This window comes from Lissotriton helveticus, chromosome 3_2, assembly GCF_964261635.1.
Source record: "Lissotriton helveticus chromosome 3_2, aLisHel1.1, whole genome shotgun sequence".
In the NCBI taxonomy this organism is placed as follows: domain Eukaryota; kingdom Metazoa; phylum Chordata; class Amphibia; order Caudata; family Salamandridae; genus Lissotriton; species Lissotriton helveticus.
Window position 1 is genome coordinate 345,791,158 of NC_136062.1, and position 19,715 is coordinate 345,810,872.

Below are 19,715 nucleotides of genomic sequence, written 5' to 3' on the forward strand. Positions count from 1 at the left end.
TGCGTCACTTTTCATTGCGCCCTCCTTTCGACACCAATGATGCGTCATATTTATAGTATGACGCATCATTGTGCAAGGAGTTACAGATACGTCAGTATTTCTGACATATCTGTCGGCGCAAAAGTGACGCATTGCTGGAGTGTGTCACAAAAGTGACGCAACTCCAGCAATGTGTCCTTTCACATGGGGCAAGCCCCATTTGAAAGGGCTTGCGTCAGTCTTACGCCTCCTATGAGGCTGGCGTAAGATTTTGACGCATTTGAGTCCAAGAAGTGGCGCAGTGAAATCTCATAGATTTCACTACATCACTTCCATGACCCTTTCTTGTGTCAATACGCCCCCCTTGCATACATTATACCTGGCGCAGGTATAATGTGGCGCAGGGGTTTACAAAGTGACGCATCAACCTAGATGCATCACTTTGTAAATATGGCGCAACATGGCGCATTTTTTACGCCACTGGTGCGTCACAAAAAGTGTCGCACCAGCGGCGTAGAAGTGACGCACAGCCTCATAAATGAGGCCCAATGTACTTTATTTCACTTAAGAGAAACACCGATCCAGAATACATAACAAGTAGGGTCAATGATAAAGGAAGCATATACCAGGTATGCGAAATATGAAATTATTTTTTCAAGATGTACTTAAATGCTAATTGTGCTGATAGTTTGTAAAATGCTGCATATAAGTAGGTAAGAGCCACAGACAGTTGAACACCAACCAGGACCGTAGCATGAGTGAACTTGCTACAATGGCTGCTGCTGGTAAAGCGAAAGCATTTGAAACGTCTACAAGCCACGAACAAAAACCGGAGCCTTGCCGATTGTAAAGTAAAAGCGGCAAAAGATGCAACAGCCTGCCACTAAAAAGCTATTGGGGGAGATGAGGTAAACTGAAAGTATTTCAAATATTGAAGAAGTAATATATTAAAGAATTGAATTACAATGTGTGCGAAATGGAAAACAACATTTACATCTAAGAAGGAATATGGTTAAAAATGAAACGCCATGAACCATGAGAAACAATTCATTTTGTGGCACCATTATCATTTCTGCGAGTTATTAACAAATGTTTTAGTCTGGTCTATTTTTAGCATATTATACCATACTATTAAACAGTATAATATTCTGTACTTTGTTGTTCAAAAACATGATCGATGGTATATGAGATACATTTAAGATGCAAATCCATATTAAAAATTGTAAATATCTGTTATTATGCATTATGTAGCGATAAAGTGATTACATGCCCAATTTGATCACAATGAGTGGTTTATCAATGCTTCATAAATAATAAAAATACTTAAAATAAACGTTAACATTTGTATACTGATTAATTATTTAAAATACATACAGCTGAATTCACAAAACAGTACAGTAATTTGTATGGAGTCGCTCAAGAACAAATGGTAACCTGGATATATTTTAAAATGGACTACGAAGAGCCTTACACACCATTGGTGCAATGTGCATTTTAATGCGATGGCTGCCACCTAGTGGGGTGAGATATAAATGATGCTTGTTGTTAGAGTGACACAGCAGCTGTTTCGTGATGGAAAGTAGCGGTGCTATATAATACTATATAAATGTATTAACTTTAACATTGTTGAGCTACCTAATACAGTACAGCATGGACAGTGATGAAACTTATTCAAGATTATTTTTCAATTTGTAGGTGGTAAACACATTTGAGCGTCCAAAAATGAGATATGTTGGGTAGTTTTAAGGCACTTTGACTCTATGAGAACAGATTATAGGAGAGCAGAAAGCTCACCGGATTGGACGGTCAGGTATAAAATAGATCATAGGTTATATCTTGGTGTGAGTACTAAGGAACTGGAGTTGCTGAATTGCTTTGAAGGGCTCCCATGCATGAGCTGGCTAGATGTAGGAATATGAGCAAGCCAATGTTAGGGATATAATGAGCTGAAACTAATTTGGCTTAAGGGGCTTAATGGGTATGTATCTGTTTATTGATAGCACTTAAGCAGAAATTAAATCCTCTCCTTAGTTCCCGTGTGGTACTTGTTTTACTTAGTCCGGGTATGTGTCATGAATACTTACCTATGAAAAGTCAATGGGGCATATCATTACGGTCCCGCAATAAAATTATCGCCGCTTTAGCATCCGCTTTCGGGCGAAAAGCGGCGATAATTTTATTGCACTATCAGCATGGACACGCTAACGCCTGTTCCCATGCCTCAGCGCCGGTTTCCCTAACGCCCACCTTTGCATTGCCAATGAGATGCAAAGTGGGCGTACCTTGCCAAACTAATCTGGAGAATGTCGCTTACCGACTTTTCTCCAATTATCAAGGTAATCGCTAACCTGCTTAGCGATTATAAAAGTAGCGCTATTCGTTTATGCCTGCTTACAATCTGACTTATCCATTATATCCAATGTAAGGTGGATATTCTGGCTAAGTCTGCCCTGCCCTATCAACACCCTTTCGCCTTGCCATTATCGCTGGATTTCCAGCGATAATCGCACGATTTGCAGCTAACTCTGGAATTGTTATCACTTTTAGGATAAGCGTTGCTGATAGCATGCTATCTCAGAGATAAAATCCAGCGATAGCCGGCGATAATTATCCTCACGCTAAGCGCGCTTAGCAATAATTATCGCCGGCTGTTGCCCCTAGGTAGCTTGGGCTTTTCTGTGTTTTTGCCTGGCAACAAATGTACATTTGTATGCCTGTTTTGTCAAAATGATCTAGCACAGTGATTCCTATTCAGGAGTTCTGCGACTATTTGAAAATAAATAATATGAATAGATTAATAAAGTACATACACGTAAAAAAATGAAATTAAAAATTGAAAGTTCTGAAATGCTATATAAACTTGAAGGAGCTTACATTGGAAACTAAAAATTAAGATGAGATCCTTATCTTGATTTGTAGGAGCTGCACAAGTACAGCAAACAGAATCTATGTGAACGATAGGTACAAGGCCGTACTGGGAACTAAAACAGGCCCTGGCAAAGTGCTCGTCCGGCCCCCCGGTTGGTGGTTGGGGGTGTGACCGAGCTCTTTGCCGGGGAGGGTTTTTGGCCAATTTTGTTTCAGGGCAGATTTTGCAGCTATGCTGCAAAAACGGCCCTGTAACAAAAACGGCCCAGAGGGGCCCAAAACTGTCCCCCACCATTGCGGCGCACCGGGAGATTGCCCGGTGCCCGCAACGGCCAGTCCGGCCCTGGATAGGTACCCTCGATTGACGCAGCACTGGTATGCACTGATAAAAAGAGAGCATGCACTAGGAGTTAAAAAGACAAAGTGATATACTAAAGTCTAGCATATTACTTCCACCTATAGATGTAAAATAACATCTTTGGGGGATGTGGCCTGCTGTTCTGAAATATGGCCGCCTAAGTAGAGAACTCGACGTTGGGAGCTGAATAACCACTGAATCCCCCAGATGTAACACCATCCATCAAACTGAAGATATTTATGTGCACAGAGGATCTTGCTGATGTTCGCTATGCCTGTTAAGGTCCTGTGTAGATTTCCACAACACAGAAGCTAGCAGGGTTGTTCATGTGGCCTGGACATGGGGGAAACATCCTTTACAACAAAGCCTCAACCACAATATGCCTTTACCATGCATTCTTAACAAAGCATGCAACTTTACCAAGCATGTCACTACCGCACACATGCCTTAACCACAAATGTCATTACCACGCATGCCATTACCATGCATTATATGTGTAAGTATATTGGTAAGTATATAGTGTAGATAAAATTAATTAAAGTTGATACGCTAACTTATTATGGAAGGTTGTAAAGGATACAGGGGTATTTGGTTGGGAAGTGTATTAATACTCAGGTATTAATGGTAATGCCAGAGTATTAATATTTTAACATGATAATACATTCACATAATTTTTTAAAGTTCTTAAATAATTGTAAAACAAACTGTTAGCCATGGGAGGCACGGATTAGAGGGGTATTGGGAGGGGAAGTGAAATAATGCTCAGTTATTAGTTGTAAAACTGGAGTAATAATATTTAAGCAGTACAAAACAGTAATATTACTATATTACATTTTTTTTTTAAATAGAACTGTAACTTTTAGTAATGGTGTGCAAGGGATATTGAGGTACTGGGTGGGGAAGTGTATTAACACTCAGGTATTGATTTTAATACCTGAGCATTAATGTTTTAAATTAATTGAACTGCAAATTGTATAACTAAATAAATTATTTAATGGATAGATTTAACTCCTGAAATTTGTAAAATTTGTAAACATTTAAGACACCATCAAAAAAATAGTTTAAAAACAAAACAACATTTTTAATCATTTTATTAGGTTTGATAATTAACCACGCATTTTTAAATAAAAACTTTATAAAAAAAGTATTTAACAATCTGAAAAAATAAAAGTAATACTGTAATATACAATAAAAAATGTGAAAATATAATAACATTTTTACAAGAAACTTAACGTATTTTCTACATATTTAAAAAAAAAAAATCCCCCAAGATTTCCCACTGACTTTAATGGAGAACATTTTTATTTTCAGCCGACGACATTCATGGTTGTGCGTCTGTTTCTACACTCCGTGGAGTGTCAAGGTCAAGATTGGAAGCAAGGAAGAGCTGCAGTCCGGTAAGAACATATTTCTTTACATTTTTAAACATAAAAGTCACTGATATTACTGTAAGGAGAGAGTGGGAGGTAGTTAGATGTTAGACAGTACAGCATCGTATATTTGTGCTGTTTTTACCACTTTTAAGTACCCATGCAGGTTGTGTTCATATGCCCACGTCAGGACAGTTGTTTTTTTTCATAGTAGATTTAAAAAAGTTTTTTAAAAGAAGGTTTTACATTTTTAAACCTATTTGAAATTAAACCAACCTTTATAACAAAAATGTTTTTGTGTTTTTTAACCACTTTGGAAATTGAATCAGGAGATACCACACATATTTTGAGTAACCCTGGGCGTAGTTCACGAAGTAGCGCTACGCGTAGCTACGCGAATTGCACTTCGCACTATGTGAACTACGCTTAGCTACGCGAACTGCGTAGTGCACTGTGCAAAATGCTGTTTGCACTGATTGCACAGTGGCAGATGCTTGTCTGCACACTGCATCTTGCACAGTGCAAGCAGTTGTTTTCTGCCGCTCAAGTAGATTTCTACTCGAGCTGCAGCTTTCTCAACGCGGACTGATAGTTTCTCATCGCAATGAGAAACCTGACCTCCCCGCATTGAGAATCTCGCTGGGGGGTTTATTTTCCACGCTCGCGATCGAAAACCTGCTGTTGCTGATCGCGTACAAGGAAAAAGTCTCACCGGAATGTCATTTTGTTTGCTCGCGGCCGCCAACTTGACGTTGAAGACCGCGAGCAAGCGAAAAATGACTGATGCACTACGCTACGCTATGCGTGTTTGCACTGTGCTACGTGCAATTCGCATAGTGCGAAGTAGCGCAAACTTCGCAAACTACGTGAGCATAGCGTAGTGCTTTGCACAGGGTTAATTTGGAGGACAAACATGAAATTCATGGATGAATTACAACCGGAATTTTTATTATGGGATTCTTGAAAATGTTTTATTTTTTAGTTAGGGTTTGTACTAAGAACATAGCCCAGCCCCATACATTAGCTCTGACCACCCTCTGCCAGCTCAGGCAAGACAAGAACAAGACGACTCTCGTCAACTCTTTATTCCATCTATCGGCATGAAGCCTAAAGAGGCAATGTGCTCTTTTATAAAGGTTGAGGAGAAGGACGTCTTGGCTATCCTTAAAGCGCTGAAATCTGGATCCCCGGCGGATCCCTGTCCAGCCAGAGTCCTGAGCGGTGTGGCGGAGGTTATTGCATCTACAGTTACAGACTTGGTTAATGAGTCTTTACTAACAAGTAATGTACCACCTCAGTGGAAACAAGCAAAACTCCTCCCACTGATTAAAAAACCCTCAGCGGACCCCCTGGTTACTTCTAATTATAGGTCCATTTCCCTGCTCCCAGCCTTAGCCAAGGTCTGTGAGAAGGTGGTGTTTCGTCAACTGGAGAAGTTTGTGGAATCTACGGGGGCACTACATCCTGCCCAATCCGGATTCCGCTCCTCCTTCAGCACTGAGACCGCGCTAGTGGAGGTCACCGAGGCCATCAGGGATTGCCTGGACGGGGGCGGCAGAGCGGCCCTAATTTGATTGGACCTCTCTGCCGAGTTCGACACGGTTCCACATGCCCAGTTGCTCTCTAGGTTAGAGGACATATGCATCACTGTCGCGGCTCTCAAATGGGTCGAATCCTTTCTCACTGACCGATCACAACAAATTTGGCTCCCCCCTTACCATTCATCGATTAGCAGGGTAGATACTGGAGTCCCTCAAGGGTCGACTTTGAGTCCCCTACTTTTCAATGTGTATTTGACTCCCCTTGTATATCTTGCGGAGAGTTTGGGTGCGAAAATAATGGCTTATGCCGACGACACCCAACTCCTTTTCACGTGGGACAAGAATAATCTCGATACAGAGAGAGTCCAACAGTGCTTGTCCTCAGTATTTGCCTGGCTGGCTAAGGCGGCTCTCAAATGCAATGAGGACAAGTCGGAGATTCTCCTGTATGGCCAATTTCCAGCGGGATTCAAAGAATCCATTTGGCCCATAGGACTGCCGTGCCCCACTGGGAATTGCGAGGCTGCAAAGAACCTAGGTATCTGGTTCGGCGCTGACCTATGCTTCCGAGATCAGATCATGCGATTGGCGGGGACCTGCTATGGGACCCTTACCACCCTCCGGAAGTTCTTTCCCCTTCTCCCCCAGGAAGCTAAAGAAACAGTGGCCAGAGCACTTATCCTTTCGCGTCTGGACTACGCCAACGCGCTTTATGTGGGCGCTCCCGACTTCCTGCTGCACAAACTGCAAGTAGTCCAGAACGCGACAGTGAGGCTCCTGTTTAACATTCCCAGATGTCTTAGCGTACGAAGGCAAATCTCTGAGCTTCACTGGCTCCCAGTAGCTCTCAGAGTGCGCATTAAGATCTTGACACTGGCTTTTAAAGCCTTACACGGCCCATGCCCGCCCTACCTAAGTCATAGGTTTGCTTTCTACCATCCCCCGCTACAATTGAGATCTGCCTCCCTCTGACATTTGGTCACCCCCAGATTCAAGAGAGCTCGTCTCGGGGGAAAATCCCTGGTGGTTAGAGCCGCCCAGTTATGGAACAACCTCCCCGACCATCTTAGACACACGACAAGCCTCGCATATTTTAAAAAACATCTAAAAACTTTCCTATTCAGGCAAGTCATGTAGACCACATGCTTTCTGTTTTTCCGATACTTGAATCTTCTCTCGCGCCAGGACAGTCTTGACTATTAGTGCGCGTTACAAGAAATATATAACATACTGTGTAATGTGGATTGGCCCTGTGTGTCTTTTGTTTTTACTTTGTCATGAATAATGTTCCTTGTTTTATATTTTACTATGAGGGGTTTTCAAGTTGGCTCCTTTTACACAAGGATAGGCCAAAGTGAATTTTTTTGTACAACCTGATGCAGGAATAAACTGGATATTCAGTTTGAGCTAAGGGGCTCATTTGCATACCCAGCACATTACCTTAATGGCAGTTGAAGCATGCTTCCCATGTTTTTCAAACCACACCCTACCTGGAGAACCTCACCCAAAGAAACAGTATAAAAGGCCCCACATTACAACAGAACTCGCTTGTGCTCATTGAATCCTCTTCCTCATCTGATTTCCAGAGCATCTCCAGTTCTGTGTGTTCCTCTGCAGGCTACAAGGCACCTTCCCAGCGCAAGAAGCGTTTCGGCGCTGATCCAGCTTCAGCAGGGTTTCCATGGTGACACCAATGCGGCGTATCTTCCTTTCCGGTCCTGAGGGGAAAACTGTCTAATCTGCAACAAAAGAAATAAAAATCATAAATCAAGTAAGATCTTTAAAAACGCTTGCATAGAGAGAAATACGCATAAAGGAAAAAAGGTAATTACCAACTCCATTTGTTTTTGTGAGTGTGTATTCTTTGATTTTCAAAATATTGTTTACAGAAAACAAGACTTTGGTAATAATGAAGGAGCTACAAAAATGAAAGAACAGATATTTGTGTTTATTGAAACTTCCGATGACTTACCTTTGAATCCCTGTGCATAATCCGGGACTCTTCTGTCACCACGATCACAAATCTGAGCATAAAAAGAAATCACAAGAGGAGAAAAATAACTGTATTGAGAGCATATTAGTGAACATTGTGAATACTATTTGTATGTTTTTGAAAGTTATTACTTAGTAAGTTAGTGCGAAGGTCATACTATATAGTGTTCTGGAATAACAGTGTAGGTCAGTGATTGTTTTCATTTTATTACCACAGATTTATAGATAACGATAATAGCATTTTGTCATAAAAACTCCTTATGGTGAATCAGAATCACGTTTTATACAAAGGTTTCTTCTTGACTAATGTTATAAACATACAGAGAAAAATACAAGACATGGTTTTTATGAGAGAAGTGTGATAACATATTCGCTTAAGTTTTAGATGTACTTGTCAACTCCCAGAAGTAATACTTTCTGAAGGCTTTTAAGCTGGAGTGACGTCTTATCAACGTGAGCCGTAACCAGAGGAGTGTTTCTTTTTCGTTTATTATTTTGTCCCATTTTTCCCCTTCCCCTGGCAAACAATTCTTGCCAAACTGAGTTGTACATCCAGTTGGGCTAGTATGTGCTTTTAGGGGCGGAAGAGAATTAGCGTCTCGTCTCTCAAGTTGAACAACCTGGATTTCAGGTGAGTGAAGGTTAACATTTTTATATTTGAGAGTTGTACTAAAGATTGTTTTATTTTATCAAGTTTGTTTTGGGACCTATTATTTCTCAATGAGGATGGAGACAACCTTTTTTCCTATAAATTTCGTAACAGGAGTTTGGCTTAAACTTTTTGCAGTTTGCATTGTATTTTTTTTTTTTACAATAAAATGTAAAAAAAATTAACAGAAATATTTGGGAATTTGGCTTTTACTTGGTTGTCAGATATCCTGTTTGGATTATTGGAGTACAGAAGACTCTTGGTGACAGGTGGATTGAAAAAGTGAGGAAGAGTTGAAGAAAGAAAACATTTATAGGTAGGAACCCTGTAAATATATTCATTTGTAGAAAATATTTTAACAAAAGCCACTTTAACTAGAGTGTACTTAAAACAGGCAAGTAATACTAGAGGTTGCTAGTGTGCGATAGAAGTGTAGGATGTAAGCATTGTTGTCCAGGTAGTCTAATGAACCCATCAATGAAAAATCATTGTTTGTAGCCAATAGTCTCTCTGACATCTCTTTACCCAGGGGATCAGACTACCTGTCAAAGACTGTGCGATTATCATTCCTTGAAAACCTTGCTTCTTCTTCAAAATGTTAAAGAAATGATAAAGGTTTGTATGAGGCCTGCCAATAGATTTATTGAAGATTTTGTGCCATCCCTCAATGGTGTCTGTGCAACTCCCTCTGAGCAAGTCGCGTAACAGTACCACCAGTCAATGGATTCCTACTGTGACCCTACCTGACTTCTGCGCTCAGTTAACCTATATTTACAATAAAGGGAGCCACCATACTATAGGAACCTATTGCGTCTCCTGGACTTGACAAAACTTGCTTGCTGAGCTGATGCAATTTTTTTTGGTTCTGTTAAGAAAAAGAAACTTAAAAAAAAGTATGATTGTATATGTACAGTATTGTTTTAATTTTCTGTCCTTTGATATTTTGCCTGCTAAGAGAAAGGAAATATGTATTTTTATTTTTGGTTCTCTGTGGAGAAAGAAAACGGTTAAGATGCTCTATTGAAATGCAACCTTTTTTTTGTTTGTTACATATTTCACATAAAAATATGATTATTGTTAAGTTAAGAGTAATGTAATGTCTAATTTCTATATCAGTAGATTGGTCTGTTGTGTTTTTGCAGGGAATAGTCTAGCATTTGGACTTTTGGCCCTGCAATTGGTGTTTCTTAGTTGATGTAGAATTCTGTTACGTTATCTGTTTATGGAGAAAAAGATGAAATATGTGATTTATCTCATTACTATTTGAAGTTGTTGTGATTTACTTGTTTTTGCAATGTTTTTTTATTTTACTTTCTTAAACAAAAGTGATTCTTATGATGATTGGGGTTCTGTAATTCAATGAATTTCCAGTGTTTCCGTTGGTGGATGTATCTGTTTAACTGTGTAAAAAACACAGGTAGATAAGGTCTTAGATTTCTGGATTTAATTCACCCTCCCTGTTACTGTCCAGCGCCTGCCCAGAGGTATGTCCCCTGTGGAGTTAAAATTACAATTTTTCCCCTAGTTACTGTACAGCACCTTTCCTGGGGTATATACTAATGGAGTAAGAATACTTATTTTGCCCCCTGTCACTGCCCAGCACCTGCCTTGAGGTATGCCATTGGCAGAGTTAGAATTGTAATTTTGCCCCAGTCACTGTCCAGCATCTGCCCTGAGTTATGCTCTCGGTGTGGTTAGAATATTAGTTTTTCCCTCAATCACTGTCAGGCATCTTCCCTGAACAATGCCCCCAGTGGAATGAGAATAGCAATTTGTCCTCAGTCACTTTCCAGATATGCTCTGAGGTATTCCCTTGGCAGTGTTAGAATAGTAATTTTGCCCACGGTTGCTATCCAGCACCTGTCCTGAGGTATGTTCCTTTAGGAGTTAGAATAGCAATTTAGCCCCAGTCCCTGCCCAGCACCTTCCCTGAGGTATGCTCCTGTTGAAGTAAGAAGAGAAATTTTTCCCCTCAAGTCATCAAGTCACTGTCCAGTACCTGCCCTGTGGTATGTCCCTAGCGGGGTTAGAATAGTAATTTTGCTCCTTAACTCACTTTCCAGCACCTGCCCTGAGGAAAGTATATAATTAAGAAAAAAATTCCAATTAGCTATTTATTGGAAAAAAAAGTAAATATTAAAAAGTTCTGCTAAAAATGAATTAAAATACTCAATTTCTTTTTATATGCTGATTTACCTTAATTGGATTCCAGTAAATGGACCAGAAATAGTTTTGGGATTTAATCTGTATTAGTCAATGAATTCAATGTTTTTTTATATATCTTTATAGCATTTAATTGGTTAATAGTAATGGCATTTTATTTAAATGATGTACTTACTTGGACTGATAGATGGCAGTCTCTCAACAGCTAATTGTAGTGGCTCACCGAGTCTCGCAGAAGCATGGGGCCATGTTCAAAGTCAGCCTATCACTGACGACAAAATAGTGGATGGCCATCAGTCGGACCGCCGCATTACAATGCAGGTGGTCAGGCCGCAGAGGTTGGGGCGAAAGAACGCTGCTTCTGGCAGGATCTAAGATCCCATAGGAGCGGCAGCCAAAATTGCATTCCTTGCATGTTGGCGGTGCCTGAGCAGGTAACACCGCAGGGTTAACAAAGTACCTTTCCGACAGTCTTTCATAATGGTCTGACTGCCATGTGAAGGCTATCGTAAACGGACGGTGGGGGCCCCAAGTAGGGCCCTCTTCACCTATGGGCCATTACAAAGTGGCCCCCAAGGGCACATGTAGTTCCCCCACAACATCGGTGCACCATGTGCCAGGCACCACATGGTGCCTGGCACACGGTGCATGGATGTGCAGAAAGAGCATTTTAACACTTCAGCTTGTGATGCGGCCCTTTCCCTGGGTCGCAGCACAAGCTGCAGTGTTAAAGTGCACTTTCCGAATGCCAGTACAGCGGTCCCATTGTGATTGGGTGGTCGGAACACCACCTGCTTATCGTGCGATCTTCTGACCGCCGTGAAAGATGGTGGCGGTCCAACCGTGGAATGGATTTTTAAACGTGGGTTTGAATTTTACCGAATGTATTTTTATGACTCTTGGTAAAAAATGACTTTGATTCGCCTTCCTCACATACAAAGACAGCCATTTCAATTTGGAACAAGCTGCACTCATGCGATTATAATAAAGCAAGACCTACTGCAGGAATGAGATACTTGGAAACATGTTTATTTAAGTAATAGCTTTATTTTGACATACTTTATTCATAATGTTTATGCATAAAATATGTTTTGAGAAATGTTACTGCACTGCCTCATTTTACTTCTTTGAAATAAAAGTATTATAATATGAAGTTATCTGCAACTTATGAGCAGGGCATAAGACTTAAAAAAAGAAGTGGGGGGACCTGCCAAGTTTGGCAGTTTGCAAATGACATCACAGCACAAGAATCACAGCACATGACACGTGGCATCACAGGAAGTGACATCTCATGAAGTGGCATCGCTACCCCTAACCTCACAGGAAGTGACAAGAAATTACATCAGATCTTTAACACCTCTGACATATGTTTAGCAGTTCTATCATGAGTATATCAGAGTGCATTACAAGATTTAACAGTAAGATTTTGCATTGGGTTGTGCCATAAATGTGAGGAAACCCTGCCACAAAGAATTTGCAGCAAGGAGAAATTAGTAAATAATTCTGTCCTGCTTAATTGGTTCCAAAGTTTGCGTTTCAAAATATCTTCACAGGTATGGAACCTGCTGCCTCTTTGTGTGCCCAGTAAATCTGAAGGAATAATAATAATGTTAAGACAACTCTAGATGTTAATGCATTTGCTGATAGAGGTATGTGCTTTGTCTAATCTCAGTTTTGAATCAAAGTAGCATAGAGGGTTAATATGTCTCCTGCAAAGCACTTCATGTGACATTCAGATGACAGATATTTATTTTATGTAGCTAGATAAGGGGGTAATTGCTTTAAACACAAAAATATTTTGTTACTTGTAGTTCATAAATTTTAATCTTTCTAATATAGCACAATAAGTTATGAAAGATATGTGATTCCTATACTTTGTAATTCTCACTGTCACTGTCTTATGTCACACATCCTGTGAACTAAACTATACACATGTTATTTATTGTTAATGTATAAAGTTTACATGTAATGTGAAGGGCTCTGACACCCTGCAATGGGATAGCAGCACTATAAAATAAATAAATAGTGGTATTTAAATTGTTATTTGTGTCAATTCTGGGACAGACCAACACATCTGACATTCTTACAGTGCATGGATATCTCTTATATACAGGGGCTGAACAAATTCTTAAATACCTGTGAAGTGAAAAGCTGTATGACTTTGTTTCCCCTCCATTGCATTTAGGTGTGAGGCTCCACATTGCTCAAATCCAGTGTACTCGAACAAAGGAAGTCCATTGGCCTCTTTATTTCTACCTTTTTTTTGGGACTGTTGGAATTTAAAATTAGAAAGCCCCCTCACCGTTTGCATGTTACTGCTTGGAACAAAAGCAGACTTGGTGCAGATGCTGCTCAAAGTGTCATGACGTCTGAAACCTACACCGGGACAAATTCAGCACATTTGAGTGGGGCCCAACTTCTTGGCAGGCTGGACGGTGTCACTGTGTCAAAATAGTGGCTGGACATCATCTGCCCGTGTGCCCCCCCCCCTGATTTGTGACCTGCTTATGAGATTCTGTTCAGTGTTTTAAGAGACATCTGAGTCTAAGGGCCTTGTTACGAGTAGCTCCATACTCGTGGTGGCGGTACAACCACCACTGGGGTCCGTCCGACTTATTTTGAATGTGGTGGTTGGACCGCCACAGGACTGCTGCCACCTCGGCCAGGATCAAGGATCCCGATGCAGTGGTGCAGCGGTTATTCGCAGGTATTTGCTGGTGCTGCTGCTGCGGCACCATCAAACGTTATGCAGTCTAAATATCGAGTTTTTATTTTCGAATGGACATAATATCGACTCCAGATAATCGAGATGGCAGTAATATCGAGGTAAGTAATATTGATGTATTTATTATCGATTTTTATGTCTGTTAAAAAATATCGAATGTAAAAATATCGAGTAAGTAATATCGATAGTAAAATATCGTTTGTTCGTGTTATTGAAAAATATCGAAAGTCAAAATATAGATTGTAAGAATATCGAAAGTCATGTTATCGACTGTCATGATATCGACTGTCATAATATCGACTGTCATAATATCGATATTAATAATATCGAATATTTAAATGTACACTGAATTTAATGTATTAATAGTAATTTTGTTGTTAAAATATATATGTATTTTAGTTCATTATTTATTTAGAAATAATAATAAAAAATATTAAATATTTATAAAATATATTTAAAATAGTATAATAATTTCTAGGAGCGGGTAGTGGGTTTTTAGGGGAATAGGGTGGGAAGTGTTTTAAAATATATGTTCAATAGCTTAAAAATATAATACAAAATTGACAAATACATGAAAAATATGTATAAAAAAATCAATATTTTTTTTTAAAATGTAACATATTTTCTAGGAGCGGGTAGTGGGTTTTTAGGGGAATAGGGTGGGAAGTGTTTTAAAATATTTAATAAAATGTTGTACAATATTTTAAAAAAATGTACTCTTTTGTAAAAAAATTTAAATTTAAGAAAAAAAAAAAATTAAATGTATCAAAATTTAAATGAGTGAGTTGTGTTTTTAAATGGGAATAGTGTTTGTTTTAATGGGAATAGTGTTTGAACTGTACAAAATATAAATAAAATTAAAATATTTTTAAATAAAAAAAAACAATTAAATATTAAAATTAAAATTTTAAAAAATGAAAACAAAATTCTCTTTATTTTCAATAATAGTGTTTGAACTGTATAAAATATAAATAAAAAAAAATAATGTAAATTTATTATAAATATAAGTAAAAATCAAAATTACATTTTAAAGAAATTATATAAAATTATCTTTATATTCAATAAATTATTATAATTTTATAAAAAATTATTTATATTTTACATTAAATAACAAAATTTATGGGAGTAAATTTAACATTATTGTATAATAATAAAATATATATTTATGTAATTTTAGGGTATAAAATTATTATTTTTATAACTAATATGAATTTATTATGTAAATCTTATATTATGAAATTATATAAAATCAAATTTCTAATTTTGAAATTAGATTTTAAAATTTGAAAAATTTTCGAAAATTTTACATTATAATTTAATAATAATTAGAAAAATTTTTAAGAAATTTTAAAAAAATCAAATATTAGAACATTTTATTTTTAAAATTGTTCTAATTGTGTATTAAAGTAAGTGTTTAAATGTATGTAATTAAATATTTAATAAAGATTTAAACATTAAAATATGGCATCATTAGATTAATGTAGTATTGTGTGCTAATAATGATTAGTGTGTGATTGTTTGTTATACAATTTTCTTTCCAATATAGAACATTTTAGATAAAATTATAAATAATATTGTTAAAAACATGTAAATTTGAATTAAAAATAATCTATTGTTATTAGTATGATAGTTTAAGATTTATAGTTTAAAGATATAACATTTTTTACGAATAAACAAATGTTTATTAATTAAATATTTTTTTTATATTATTATTTATTTTCTAACATTTTGTTATTTCTATAGGATTTGTAAACTACATTTTTATGAGTTTTATGTAAAAATTGATATAAATAGTTAAGTATTAAATAACAATTTAGATGTAGTTATTATTATTAATTACTAATTATTTTTCTCAAATTAAAATGTTTATTACCATAACATATTTATATATAGTGCATTGGAAATTAATTATCAAATCGTTTCTATGTACAGCGTTTATTTAGAGTTTATATTTTGTGATTAAGAAATAGTTTTTATATGGGTTTAATGTCCAAAACTATGACTGAGTTTATACTTGGTGGAGTGGGAATAGTAATTAACATGGGTTTAGTGTCCAGCTCCTTCCCTGACTATTTACTTGGTGGGGTGGGAATAGTAATTTGGATGGGCTCAGTTTCCAGCACCTACCATGATTTTATACTTGGTGGAGTGGGAATAGTAAATGATATGGGTTTAGTGTCCAGCACCTTCCCTGAGTATTTACTTGCTGGAGTGGGAATAGTAATTAGTATGTGTTTAGTGTCCAGCACCTTCCTTGAGTTTACACTTGGTGGAGTGGGAATAGTAATTTGTATGTGTTCAGTGTCCAACACCTTCCTTGAGTTTACACTTGGTGGAGTGGGAATATTAATTTGGATGGGTTCAGTGTCCAACACCTTCCCTGATTTTATACTTGGTGGAGTGGGAATAGTAATTTGTATGGGTTTAGTGTCCAGCACCTTCCTTGAGTTTACACTTGGTGGAGTGGGAATAGTAATTTGTATGGGTTTAGTGTCCAGCACCTTCCTTGAGTTTACACTTGGTGGAGTGGGAATAGTAATTAGTATGGGTTTAGTGTCCAACACCTTCCTTGAGTTTACACTTGGTGGAGTGGGAATAGTAATTTGGATGGGCTCAGTGTCCAGCACCTTCCCTGATTTTATACTTGGTGAAGTGGGAATAGTAATTGATATGGGTTTAGTGTCCAGCACCTTCCCTGAGTATTTACTTGGTGGAGTGGGAATAGTAATTTGTATGTGTTTAGTGTCCACCACCTTCCTTGAGTTTACACTTGGTGGAGTGGGAATAGTAATTTGTATGGGTTTAGTGTCCAGCACCTTCCTTGAGTTTACACTTGGTGAAGTGGGAATAGTAATTTAAATGGGTTTAGTGTCCAGCCCCTTCCCACACTATTTACTTGGTGGAGTGGGAATAGTAATGTGTATGGGTTCTGTGTCCAACACCTTCCTTGAGTTTACACTTGGTGGAGTGAGAATAGTAATTTGTATGTGCTCAGTGTCCAGCACCTTCCCTGATTTAATACTTAATGAAGTGGGAATAGTAATTTGTATGGCTTTAGTGTCCAGCACCTTCCTTGAGATTACACTTGGTGGAGTGGGAATAGTAATTTGTATGTGTTCAGTGTCCAACACCTTCTTTGAGTTTACACTTGGTGGAGTGGGAATATTAATTTGGATGGGTTTACTGTCCAACACCTTCCCTGATTTTATACTTGGTGGAGTGGGAATAGTAATTTGTATGGGTTTAGTATCCAGCACCTTCCTTGAGTTTACACTTGGTGGAGTGGGAATAGTAATTAGTATGGGTTTAGAGTCCAGCACCTTCCTTGAGTTTCTACTTGGTGGAGTGGGAATAGTAATTTGCATGGGTTCAGTGTCCAACACCTTCCTTGAGTTTACACTTGGTGGAGTGGGAATGGTAATTTGGATGGGCTCAGTGTCCAACACCTTCCTTGAGTTTACACTTGGTGGAGTGGGAATAGTAATTTGGATGGGCTCAGTGTCCAGCACCTTCCCTGATTTAATACTTGGTGGAGTGGGAATAGTAATTTGTATGGGTTCAGTGTCCAACACCTTCCTTGAGTTTACACTTGGTGGAGTGGGAATAGTAATTTGGATGGGCTCAGTGTCCAGCACCTTCCCTGATTTTATACTTGGTGGAGTGGGAATAGTAATTGATATGGGTTTAGTGTCCAGCACCTTCCCTGAGTATTTACTTGGTGGAGTGGGAATAGTAATTTGTATGGGTTTAGTGTCCAGCACCTTCCTTGAGTTTACACTTGGTGGAGTGGGAATAGTAATTTGTATGGGTTTAGTGTCCAGCACCTTCCTTGAGTTTACACTTGGTGGAGTGGGAATAGTAATTTAAATGGGTTTAGTGTCCAGCACCTTCCATGACTATTTACTTGGTGGAGTGGGAATAGTAATGTGTATGGGTTCAGTGTCCAACACCTTCCTTGAGTTTACACTTGGTGGAGTGTGAATAGTAATTTGTATGTGCTCAGTGTCCAGCACCTTCCTTGAGTTTACACTTGGTGGAGTGGGAATAGTAATTTGTATGGGTTAAGTGTGCAGCACCTTCTCTGACTTTATACTTGGTGGAGTGGGAAAAGTAATATGTATGAGTTCAGTGTCCAGCAACTTCCATGACTTTATACTTTGTGGAGTGGGAATTGTAATTTGTATGGGTTTACTTTGTAGTAGTTTTTGTGACTTTATAATTGGTGCAGTGGTAATAAAAAAAGAATTAAAAAATATTAAATATTATTGGTAGGCTACTATAATAAAGTTTTACAATAAAATATAAAAACGTTAGTACTAATTATAATTATTGTTATTGTAGTAGTAAAAAGATATATACATTTTTATAATTATTACAATCTAAAATGCATCTTTAATTAGAACATTTAATATTTAGTTAATATTTATATTGCATATTAAAGAAGGCAACATACACAGGGTTAAATGAAACAAATCAAAAACAATTTATTAAAATGTAAACAATTTTTTTAAGTAGAGCTATTTTTTTCATTTGTATTGTATTGTAAATTAGTAAGTAAATAGTTTTTATTATCACAAAAAATATACTAAGTGTATATATATGTTTTTAAAAAAAACATGACTTGTAAATACATTTTTGGTTTAATCACATATATTGTAACATAAATAGTTAAAGCAAAAAATGTATTATATGTACTTTTCATTTAATAACAATTATTTTAATCACATAGACATTGAATAAATTGTCAGAATAAACATGTTGAAAAATATTGTTATATTTGTTGTACATTCATTTTTACATTTTGTAAATTACAGGCAAATTATAGAAACATATGTATACATTTTTTATTACAGTAACATTTTTGTGGGTTACAAAGCAGTAATAGTTTGTTTTGGAAATTAATATTATGAATATAGAAAATATTAATAATATTAATTTGTACAAAGATAAACACACAAATAAATTTTTATATACATACATAAGTAAGGAAATAATATTAGCATTTTTATAAACAGATTATTTGGTACAAGGTTATACGTGCAAATTTGTTTAACATATAAATTATTTTCAAAATGTATATATAAATAGTAATATATTTAGTAAAGTAACTTAGATAACAGTTCAATAATTATTTGAAAGTAAAGAACATTTAAGAAATCATTTTCTACATTTGTTTACATTAATTACATATAATATAATAATGAGTTTATATTTTTAAAGAGTTGGAATATAGAAATTAAATAGCTTTTTGGGATATACAGGGACTACTTTTTAACCGCGTAATGGTATTTAGGCTTATTTGGTGCTTCAACAGATCGCGATTGGATGCTGCTTCGCGTTGGAGAGGGTAAGTTTGTTTGAATTGAATTTTATAAGTTAATGAAGTTATTGTAAGTGTATGTGTGGCGTGTTTAGGTTTATTTAGATAGTGTTATTGAGAGAAGATTGTGCGTTGGGTGTCAGGTAGAGTGTAAAATATTTGCTTTTTACCGCGTTTTACTTGTAAGTTTGTGAGGTTAGCTAATATGTGTAAATGTTTCAAAATCAATATGTTTGCTGTATAAATATGTGTTTTTATGTATGTATGGGTGTATTTGTGTGGGTGGGTATGTATTTTATCTTTTTCAGGTTATCGTCGCGTTTTACTGTTTTGGAGGAGGTCCTTTTTTTTCTCAGAGTTGTGTGACGAGTATTATATACTCTTATTTTTACACACATACTTTGGTTTTCGGGTTTTCCAGGAGCGTTTCTTTTTTTAAATTACTATTTTCGGGTTTTGAATGGTATATCGTGTGGATTACATTGGAGAGGAGTCGCGATGGATTTGCTTGTATTTTTACATTTTTTTTTTGGCTTCCTTGGATTGCATAGGTTTTTGCCACGGTTTCGTATGGACTGCTTGCAATTGGATCACGTTTGAAGGTGCAACAGAAATGTAAGTATTTGCAACACATTTTGTGGGTGGGGAAACTGCTTTAATGTTTGCTTTAGTTACGTTGTATGTAACATTTTGTAAATACATTATCAAAATACATTTAAAATGTGTTATTAATATGTATTTGATAGTTTA